A 10394-nucleotide genomic window follows, 5' to 3' on the forward strand; every position below is an offset into this window, starting at 1 on the left:
AAGAAAAGAAAAGCTGTCCAAAGCAGCTTCTTATCGAATATTCATGTGATTAGAAAAGTCAGGAGAATGGTAAGGTACTGTTTTCTATCAGTTGGCAAGTTGAGCACACGATCCCAGTGTTGTACAGCTTCTTTCTTCACCTTTCCGATGCTGCCGCTCTCTCCGGCTCCCGGAGCCGAAGATGCGGCTTCTTCGCGCAAAGACGATTGTACCGCTCACAGTGCTCTCTTAGCGCCGCTTCTGCCGAAAGAAGCCCGGGAGCGGCGCTTAGCTCCGGAGAGCATCGTACCTTCGTCTTTAGCGGCTTTTGTGGTCTACATCCTAGCAGAAAACATTTCCACTCTGTCTGGTAAGGAAAACCTGCGGGAGCACAGAAAACATCTCCCATCGTGTTCTGGACGTTGCACGGAGGTCTGCCAAGTGTTAAGCATAAAGAAAAGAAAAGCTGTCCAAAGCAGCTTCTTATCGAATATTCATGTGAATAGAAAAGTCAGGGGAATGGTAAGGTACTGTTTTCTATCAGTTGGCAAGTTGAGCACACAATCCCAGTGTTGGACAGCTTCCTTCTTCACCTTTCCGATGCTGCCGCTCTCTCCGGCTCCCGGAGCCGAAGAAACGGCTTCTTCGCGCAAAGACGATTGTACCGCTCACAGTGCTCTCTTACTGCGGCTTCTGCCGAAAGACGCCCGGGAGCGGCGCTTAGTTCCGGAGAGCATCGTCCCTTCGTCTTTAGCGTCTTTTGTGGTCTACATCCTGGCAGAAAGCTTTTCCACTCTGTCTGGCAAGGAAAACCTGCGGGAGCACAGAAAACATCTCCCATCGTGTTCTGGACGTTGCACGGACGTCTGCCATGTGTTTGGCATAAAGAAAGGAAAAGATGTCCAAAGCAGCTTCTTATCGAATATTCATGTGACTGGAAAATTCAGGAGAATGGTAAGGTACTGTTTTCTATCAGTTGGCAAGTTGAGCACACAATCCCAGTGTTGTACAGCTTCTTTCTTCACCTTTCCCATGCTGCCGCTCTCTCCGGCTCCCGGAGCCGAAGATGCGGCTTCTTCGCGCAAAGACGATTGTACCGCTCACAGTGCTCTCTTAGCGCCGCTTCTGCCGAAAGAAGCCCGGAAGCGGCGCTTAAGTCCGGAGAGCATCGTACCTTCGTCTTTAGCGTCTTTTGTGGTCTACATCCTAGCAGAAAGCTTTTCCACTCTGTCTGGTAAGGAAAACCTGCGGGAGCACAGAAAACATCTCCCATCGTGTTCTGGACGTTGCACGGAGGTCTGCCAAGTGTTAAGCATAAAGAAAAGAAAAGCTGTCCAAAGCAGCTTCTTATCGAATATTCATGTGAATAGAAAAGTCAGGGGAATGGTAAGGTACTGTTTTCTATCAGTTGGCAAGTTGAGCACACAATCCCAGGGTTGTACAGCTTCTTTCTTCACCTTTCCGATGCTGCCGCTCTCTCCGGCTCCCGGAGCCGAAGAAACGGCTTCTTCGCGCAAAGACGATTGTACCGCTCACAGTGCTCTCTTAGCGCGGCTTCTGCCGAAAGACGCCCGGGAGCGGCGCATAGCTCCGGAGAGCATCGTCCCTTCGTCTTTAGCGTCTTTTGTGGTCTACATCCTGGCAGAAAGCTTTTCCACTCTGTCTGGCAAGGAAAACCTGCGGGAGCACAGAAAACATCTCCCATCGTGTTCTGGACGTTGCACGGAGGTCTGCCCTGTGTTTGGCATAAAGAAAGGAAAAGCTGTCCAAAACAGCTTCTTATCGAATATTCATGTGATTGGAAATGTCAGGAGAATGGTAAGGTACTGTTTTCTATCAGTTGGCAAGTTGAGCACACAATCCCAGTGTTGTACAGCTTCCTTCTTCACCTTTCCGATGCTGCCGCTCTCTCCGGCTCCCGGAGCCCAAGAAGCGGCTTCTTCGCGCAAAGACGATTGTACCGGTCACAGTGCTCTCTTAGCGCGGCTTCTGCCGAAAGACGCCCGGGAGCGGCGCTTAGCTCCGGAGAGCATCGTACCTTCGTCTTTAGCGGCTTTTGTGGTCTACATCCTAGCAGAAAGCTTTTCCACTCTGTCTGGCAAGAAAAACCTGCGGGAGCACAGAAAACATCTCCCATCGTGTTCTGGACGTTGCACGGAGGTCTGCCAAGTGTTTCAATGAAGAAAAGAAAAGTTGTCCAAAATAACTTCCTATCGAACATTCATGTGATTAGAAAAGTCAGGAGAATGGTAAGGTACTGTTTTCTATCAGTTGGCAAGTTGAGCACACGATCCCAGTGTTGTACAGCTTCTTTCTTCACCTTTCCGATGCTGCCGCTCTCTCCTGCTCCCGGAGCCGAAGAAGCGGCCTCTTCGCGTTAAGACGATTGTACCGGTCACAGTGCTCTCTTAGCGCCGCTTCTGCCGAAAGAAGCCCGGGAGCGGCGCTTAGCTCCGGAGAGCATCGTACCTTCGTCTTTAGCGTCTTTTGTGGTCTACATCCTAGCAGAAAGCTTTTCCACTCTGTCTGGCAAGGAAAACCTGCGGGAGCACAGAAAACATCTCCCATCGTGTTCTGGACGTTGCACGGAAGTCTGCCAAGTGTTTGGCATGAAGAAAAGAAAAGCTGTCCAAAGCAGCTTCTTATCGAATATTCATGTGATTAGAAAAGTCAGGAGAATGGTAAGGTACTGTTTTCTATCAGTTGGCAAGTTGAGCACACGATCCCAGTGTTGTACAGCTTCTTTCTTCACCTTTCCGATGCTGCCGCTCTCTCCGGCTCCCGGAGCCGAAGATGCGGCTTCTTCGCGCAAAGACGATTGTACAGCTCACAGTGCTCTCTTAGCGCCGCTTCTGCCGAAAGAAGCCCGGGAGCGGCGCTTAGCTCCGGAGAGCATCGTACCTTCGTCTTTAGCGGCTTTTGTGGTCTACATCCTAGCAGAAAACATTTCCACTCTGTCTGGTAAGGAAAACCTGCGGGAGCACAGAAAACATCTCCCATCGTGTTCTGGACGTTGCACGGAGGTCTGCCAAGTGTTAAGCATAAAGAAAAGAAAAGCTGTCCAAAGCAGCTTCTTATCGAATATTCATGTGAATAGAAAAGTCAGGGGAATGGTAAGGTACTGTTTTCTATCAGTTGGCAAGTTGAGCACACAATCCCAGTGTTGGACAGCTTCCTTCTTCACCTTTCCGATGCTGCCGCTCTCTCCGGCTCCCGGAGCCGAAGAAACGGCTTCTTCGCGCAAAGACGATTGTACCGCTCACAGTGCTCTCTTACTGCGGCTTCTGCCGAAAGACGCCCGGGAGCGGCGCTTAGTTCCGGAGAGCATCGTCCCTTCGTCTTTAGCGTCTTTTGTGGTCTACATCCTGGCAGAAAGCTTTTCCACTCTGTCTGGCAAGGAAAACCTGCGGGAGCACAGAAAACATCTCCCATCGTGTTCTGGACGTTGCACGGACGTCTGCCATGTGTTTGGCATAAAGAAAGGAAAAGCTGTCCAAAGCAGCTTCTTATCGAATATTCATGTGACTGGAAAATTCAGGAGAATGGTAAGGTACTGTTTTCTATCAGTTGGCAAGTTGAGCACACAATCCCAGTGTTGTACAGCTTCTTTCTTCACCTTTCCCATGCTGCCGCTCTCTCCGGCTCTCGGAGCCGAAGAAGCGGCTTCTTCGCGCAAAGACGATTGTACCGCTCACAGTGCTCTCTTAGCGCCGCTTCTGCCGAAAGAAGCCCGGGAGCGGCGCTTAAGTCCGGAGAGCATCGTACCTTCGTCTTTAGCGTCTTTTGTGGTCTACATCCTAGCAGAAAGCTTTTCCACTCTGTCTGGTAAGGAAAACCTGCGGGAGCACAGAAAACATCTCCCATCGTGTTCTGGACGTTGCACGGAGGTCTGCCAAGTGTTAAGCATAAAGAAAAGAAAAGCTGTCCAAAGCAGCTTCTTATCAAATATTCATGTGAATAGAAAAGTCAGGAGAATGGTAAGGTACTGTTTTCTATCAGTTGGCAAGTTGAGCACACAATCCCAGGGTTGTACAGCTGCTTTCTTCACCTTTCCGTTGCTGCCGCTCTCTCCGGCTCCCGGAGCCGAAGAAACGGCTTCTTCGCGCAAAGACGATTGTACCGCTCACAGTGCTCTCTTAGCGCGGCTTCTGCCGAAAGACGCCCGGGAGCGGCGCATAGCTCCGGAGAGCATCGTCCCTTCGTCTTTAGCGTCTTTTGTGGTCTACATCCTGGCAGAAAGCTTTTCCACTCTGTCTGGCAAGGAAAACCTGCGGGAGCACAGAAAACATCTCCCATCGTGTTCTGGACGTTGCACGGAGGTCTGCCAAGTGTTTCAATGAAGAAAAGAAAAGTTGTCCAAAATAACTTCCTATCGAACATTCATGTGATTAGAAAAGTCAGGAGAATGGTAAGGTACTGTTTTCTATCAGTTGGCAAGTTGAGCACACAATCCCAGTGTTGTACAGCTTCTTTCTTCACCTTTCCGATGCTGCCGCTCTCTCCTGCTCCCGGAGCCCAAGAAGCGGCTTCTTCGCGCAAAGACGATTGTACCGCTCACAGTGCTCTCTTAGCGCCGCTTCTGCCGAAAGAAGCCCGGGAGCGGCGCTTAGCTCCGGAGAGCATCGTACCTTCGTCTTTAGCGGCTTTTGTGGTCTACATCCTAGCAGAAAACTTTTCCACTCTGTCTGGTAAGGAAAACCTGCGGGAGCACAGAAAACATCTCCCATCGTGTTCTGGACGTTGCACGGAGGTCTGCCAAGTGTTTGGCATAAAGAAAGGAAAAGCTGTCCAAAGCAGCTTCTTATCGAATATTCATGTGAATAGAAAAGTCAGGGGAATGGTAAGGTACTGTTTTCTATCAGTTGGCAAGTTGAGCACACAATCCCAGTGTTGGACAGCTTCCTTCTTCACCTTTCCGATGCTGCCGCTCTCTCCGGCTCCCGGAGCCGAAGAAACGGCTTCTTCGCGCAAAGACGATTGTACCGCTCACAGTGCTCTCTTACTGCGGCTTCTGCCGAAAGACGCCCGGGAGCGGCGCTTAGTTCCGGAGAGCATCGTCCCTTCGTCTTTAGCGTCTTTTGTGGTCTACATCCTGGCAGAAAGCTTTTCCACTCTCTCTGGCAAGGAAAACCTGCGGGAGCACAGAAAACATCTCCCATCGTGTTCTGGACGTTGCACGGACGTCTGCCATGTGTTTGGCATAAAGAAAGGAAAAGCTGTCCAAAGCAGCTTCTTATCGAATATTCATGTGATTGGAAATGTCAGGAGAATGGTAAGGTACTGTTTTCTATCAGTTGGCAAGTTGAGCACACAATCCCAGTGTTGTACAGCTTCTTTCTTCACCTTTCCCATGCTGCCGCTCTCTCCGGCTCCCGGAGCCGAAGATGCGGCTTCTTCGCGCAAAGACGATTGTACCGCTCACAGTGCTCTCTTAGCGCCGCTTCTGCCGAAAGAAGCCCGGGAGCGGCGCTTAAGTCCGGAGAGCATCGTACCTTCGTCTTTAGCGTCTTTTGTGGTCTACATCCTAGCAGAAAGCTTTTCCACTCTGTCTGGTAAGGAAAACCTGCGGGAGCACAGAAAACATCTCCCATCGTGTTCTGGACGTTGCACGGAGGTCTGCCAAGTGTTAAGCATAAAGAAAAGAAAAGCTGTCCAAAGCAGCTTCTTATCGAATATTCATGTGAATAGAAAAGTCAGGGGAATGGTAAGGTACTGTTTTCTATCAGTTGGCAAGTTGAGCACACAATCCCAGGGTTGTACAGCTTCTTTCTTCACCTTTCCGATGCTGCCGCTCTCTCCGGCTCCCGGAGCCGAAGAAACGGCTTCTTCGCGCAAAGACGATTGTACCGCTCACAGTGCTCTCTTAGCGCGGCTTCTGCCGAAAGACGCCCGGGAGCGGCGCATAGCTCCGGAGAGCATCGTCCCTTCGTCTTTAGCGTCTTTTGTGGTCTACATCCTGGCAGAAAGCTTTTCCACTCTGTCTGGCAAGGAAAACCTGCGGGAGCACAGAAAACATCTCCCATCGTGTTCTGGACGTTGCAAGGAGGTCTGCCCTGTGTTTGGCATAAAGAAAGGAAAAGCTGTCCAAAACAGCTTCTTATCGAATATTCATGTGATTGGAAATGTCAGGAGCATGGTAAGGTACTGTTTTCTATCAGTTGGCAAGTTGAGCACACAATCCCAGTGTTGTACAGCTTCCTTCTTCACCTTTCCGATGCTGCCGCTCTCTCCGGCTCCCGGAGCCCAAGAAGCGGCTTCTTCGCGCAAAGACGATTGTACCGGTCACAGTGCTCTCTTAGCGCGGCTTCTGCCGAAAGACGCCCGGGAGCGGCGCTTAGCTCCGGAGAGCATCGTACCTTCGTCTTTAGCGGCTTTTGTGGTCTACATCCTAGCAGAAAGCTTTTCCACTCTGTCTGGCAAGAAAAACCTGCGGGAGCACAGAAAACATCTCCCATCGTGTTCTGGACGTTGCACGGAGGTCTGCCAAGTGTTTCAATGAAGAAAAGAAAAGTTGTCCAAAATAATTTCCTATCGAACATTCATGTGATTAGAAAAGTCAGGAGAATGGTAAGGTACTGTTTTCTATCAGTTGGCAAGTTGAGCACACGATCCCAGTGTTGTACAGCTTCTTTCTTCACCTTTCCCATGCTGCCGCTCTCTCCTGCTCCCGGAGCCGAAGAAGCGGCTTCTTCGCGCAAAGACGATTGTACCGGTCACAGTGCTCTCTTAGCGCCGCTTCTGCCGAAAGAAGCCCGGGAGCGGCGCTTAGCTCCGGAGAGCATCGTACCTTCGTCTTTAGCGTCTTTTGTGGTCTACATCCTAGCAGAAAGCTTTTCCACTCTGTCTGGCAAGGAAAACCTGCGGGAGCACAGAAAACATCTCCCATCGTGTTCTGGACGTTGCACGGAAGTCTGCCAAGTGTTTGGCATGAAGAAAAGAAAAGCTGTCCAAAGCAGCTTCTTATCGAATATTCATGTGATTAGAAAAGTCAGGAGAATGGTAAGGTACTGTTTTCTATCAGTTGGCAAGTTGAGCACACGATCCCAGTGTTGTACAGCTTCTTTCTTCACCTTTCCGATGCTGCCGCTCTCTCCTGCTCCCGGAGCCGAAGATGCGGCTTCTTCGCGCAAAGACGATTGTACCGCTCACAGTGCTCTCTTAGCGCCGCTTCTGCCGAAAGAAGCCCGGGAGCGGCGCTTAGCTCCGGAGAGAATCGTACCTTCGTCTTTAGCGGCTTTTGTGGTCTACATCCTAGCAGAAAACATTTCCACTCTGTCTGGTAAGGAAAACCTGCGGGAGCACAGAAAACATCTCCCATCGTGTTCTGGACGTTGCACGGAGGTCTGCCAAGTGTTAAGCATAAAGAAAAGAAAAGCTGTCCAAAGCAGCTTCTTATCGAATATTCATGTGAATAGAAAAGTCAGGGGAATGGTAAGGTACTGTTTTCTATCAGTTGGCAAGTTGAGCACACAATCCCAGTGTTGGACAGCTTCCTTCTTCACCTTTCCGATGCTGCCGCTCTCTCCGGCTCCCGGAGCCGAAGAAACGGCTTCTTCGCGCAAAGACGATTGTACCACTCACAGTGCTCTCTTACTGCGGCTTCTGCCGAAAGACGCCCGGGAGCGGCGCTTAGTTCCGGAGAGCATCGTCCCTTCGTCTTTAGCGTCTTTTGTGGTCTACATCCTGGCAGAAAGCTTTTCCACTCTGTCTGGCAAGGAAAACCTGCGGGAGCACAGAAAACATCTCCCATCGTGTTCTGGACGTTGCACGGACGTCTGCCATGTGTTTGGCATAAAGAAAGGAAAAGCTGTCCAAAGCAGCTTCTTATCGAATATTCATGTGACTGGAAAATTCAGGAGAATGGTAAGGTACTGTTTTCTATCAGTTGGCAAGTTGAGCACACAATCCCAGTGTTGTACAGCTTCTTTCTTCACCTTTCCCATGCTGCCGCTCTCTCCGGCTCCCGGAGCCGAAGATGCGGCTTCTTCGCGCAAAGACGATTGTACCGCTCACAGTGCTCTCTTAGCGCCGCTTCTGCCGAAAGAAGCCCGGGAGCGGCGCTTAACTCCGGAGAGCATCGTACCTTCGTCTTTAGCGTCTTTTGTGGTCTACATCCTAGCAGAAAGCTTTTCCACTCTGTCTGGTAAGGAAAACCTGCGGGAGCACAGAAAACATCTCCCATCGTGTTCTGGACGTTGCACGGAGGTCTGCCAAATGTTAAGCATAAAGAAAAGAAAAGCTGTCCAAAGCAGCTTCTTATCGAATATTCATGTGAATAGAAAAGTCAGGAGAATGGTAAGGTACTGTTTTCTATCAGTTGGCAAGTTGAGCACAGAATCCCAGGGTTGTACAGCTGCTTTCTTCACCTTTCCGATGCTGCCGCTCTCTCCGGCTCCCGGAGCCGAAGAAACGGCTTCTTCGCGCAAAGACGATTGTACCGCTCACAGTGCTCTCTTAGCGCGGCTTCTGCCGAAAGACGCCCGGGAGCGGCGCATAGCTCCGGAGAGCATCGTCCCTTCGTCTTTAGCGTCTTTTGTGGTCTACATCCTGGCAGAAAGCTTTTCCACTCTGTCTGGCAAGGAAAACCTGCGGGAGCACAGAAAACATCTCCCATCGTGTTCTGGACGTTGCACGGAGGTCTGCCATGTGTTTGGCATAAAGAAAGGAAAAGCTGTCCAAAACAGCTTCTTATCGAATATTCATGTGATTGGAAATGTCAGGAGAATGGTAAGGTACTGTTTTCTATCAGTTGGCAAGTTGAGCACACAATCCCAGTGTTGTACAGCTTCCTTCTTCACCTTTCCGATGCTGCCGCTCTCTCCGGCTCCCGGAGCCGAAGATGCGGCTTCTTCGCGCAAAGACGATTGTACCGGTCACAGTGCTCTCTTAGCGCGGCTTCTGCCGAAAGACGCCCGGGAGCGGCGCTTAGCTCCGGAGAGCATCGTACCTTCGTCTTTAGCGGCTTTTGTGGTCTACATCCTAGCTGAAAACTTTTCCACTCTGTCTGGCAAGAAAAACCTGCGGGAGCACAGAAAACATCTCCCATCGTGTTCTGGACGTTGCACGGAGGTCTGCCAAGTGTTTCAATGAAGAAAAGAAAAGTTGTCCAAAATAACTTCCTATCGAACATTCATGTGATTAGAAAAGACAGGAGAATGGTAAGGTACTGTTTTCTATCAGTTGGCAAGTTGAGCACACGATCCCAGTGTTGTACAGCTTCTTTCTTCACCTTTCCGATGCTGCCGCTCTCTCCTGCTCCCGGAGCCGAAGAAACGGCTTCTTCGCGCAAAGACGATTGTACCGGTCACAGTGCTCTCTTAGCGCGGCTTCTGCCGAAAGAAGCCCGGAAGCGGCGCTTAACTCCGGAGAGCATCGTACCTTCGTCTTTAGCGTCTTTTGTGGTCTACATCCTAGCAGAAAGCTTTTCCACTCTGTCTGGCAAGGAAAACCTGCGGGAGCACAGAAAACATCTCCCATCGTGTTCTGGACGTTGCACGGAGGTCTGCCAAGTGTTAAGCATAAAGAAAAGAAAAGCTGTCCAAAGCAGCTTCTTATCGAATATTCATGTGAATAGAAAAGTCAGGAGAATGGTAAGGTACTGTTTTCTATCAGTTGGCAAGTTGAGCACACAATCCCAGGGTTGTACAGCTTCTTTCTTCACCTTTCCGATGCTGCCGCTCTCTCCGGCTCCCGGAGCCGAAGAAACGGCTTCTTCGCGCAAAGACGATTGTACCGCTCACAGTGCTCTCTTAGCGCGGCTTCTGCCGAAAGACGCCCGGGAGCGGTGCATAGCTCCGGAGAGCATCGTCCCTTCGTCTTTTGCGTCTTTTGTGGTCTACATCCTGGCAGAAAGCTTTTCCACTCTGTCTGGCAAGGAAAACCTGCGGGAGCACAGAAAACATCTCCCATCGTGTTCTGGACGTTGCACGGAGGTCTGCCCTGTGTTTGGCATAAAGAAAGGAAAAGCTGTCCAAAACAGCTTCTTATCGAATATTCATGTGATTAGAAATGTCAGGAGAATGGTAAGGTACTGTTTTCTATCAGTTGGCAAGTTGAGCACACAATCCCAGTGTTGTACAGCTTCCTTCTTCACCTTTCCGATGCTGCCGCTCTCTCCGGCTCCCGGAGCCGAAGAAGTGGCTTCTTCGCGCAAAGACGATTGTACGGCTCACAGTGCTCTCTTAGCGCGGCTTCTGCCGAAAGACGCCCGGGAGCGGCGCTTAGCTCCGGAGAGCATCGTACCTTCGTCTTTAGCGGCTTTTGTGGTCTACATCCTAGCAGAAAACTTTTCCACTCTGTCTGGCAAGAAAAACCTGCGGGAGCACAGAAAACATCTCCCATCGTGTTCTGGACGTTGCACGGAGGTCTGCCAAGTGTTTCAATGAAGAAAAGAAAAGTTGTCCAAAATAACTTCC

This window comes from Ammospiza nelsoni, chromosome 4, assembly GCF_027579445.1.
Source record: "Ammospiza nelsoni isolate bAmmNel1 chromosome 4, bAmmNel1.pri, whole genome shotgun sequence".
NCBI classification, from domain to species: domain Eukaryota; kingdom Metazoa; phylum Chordata; class Aves; order Passeriformes; family Passerellidae; genus Ammospiza; species Ammospiza nelsoni.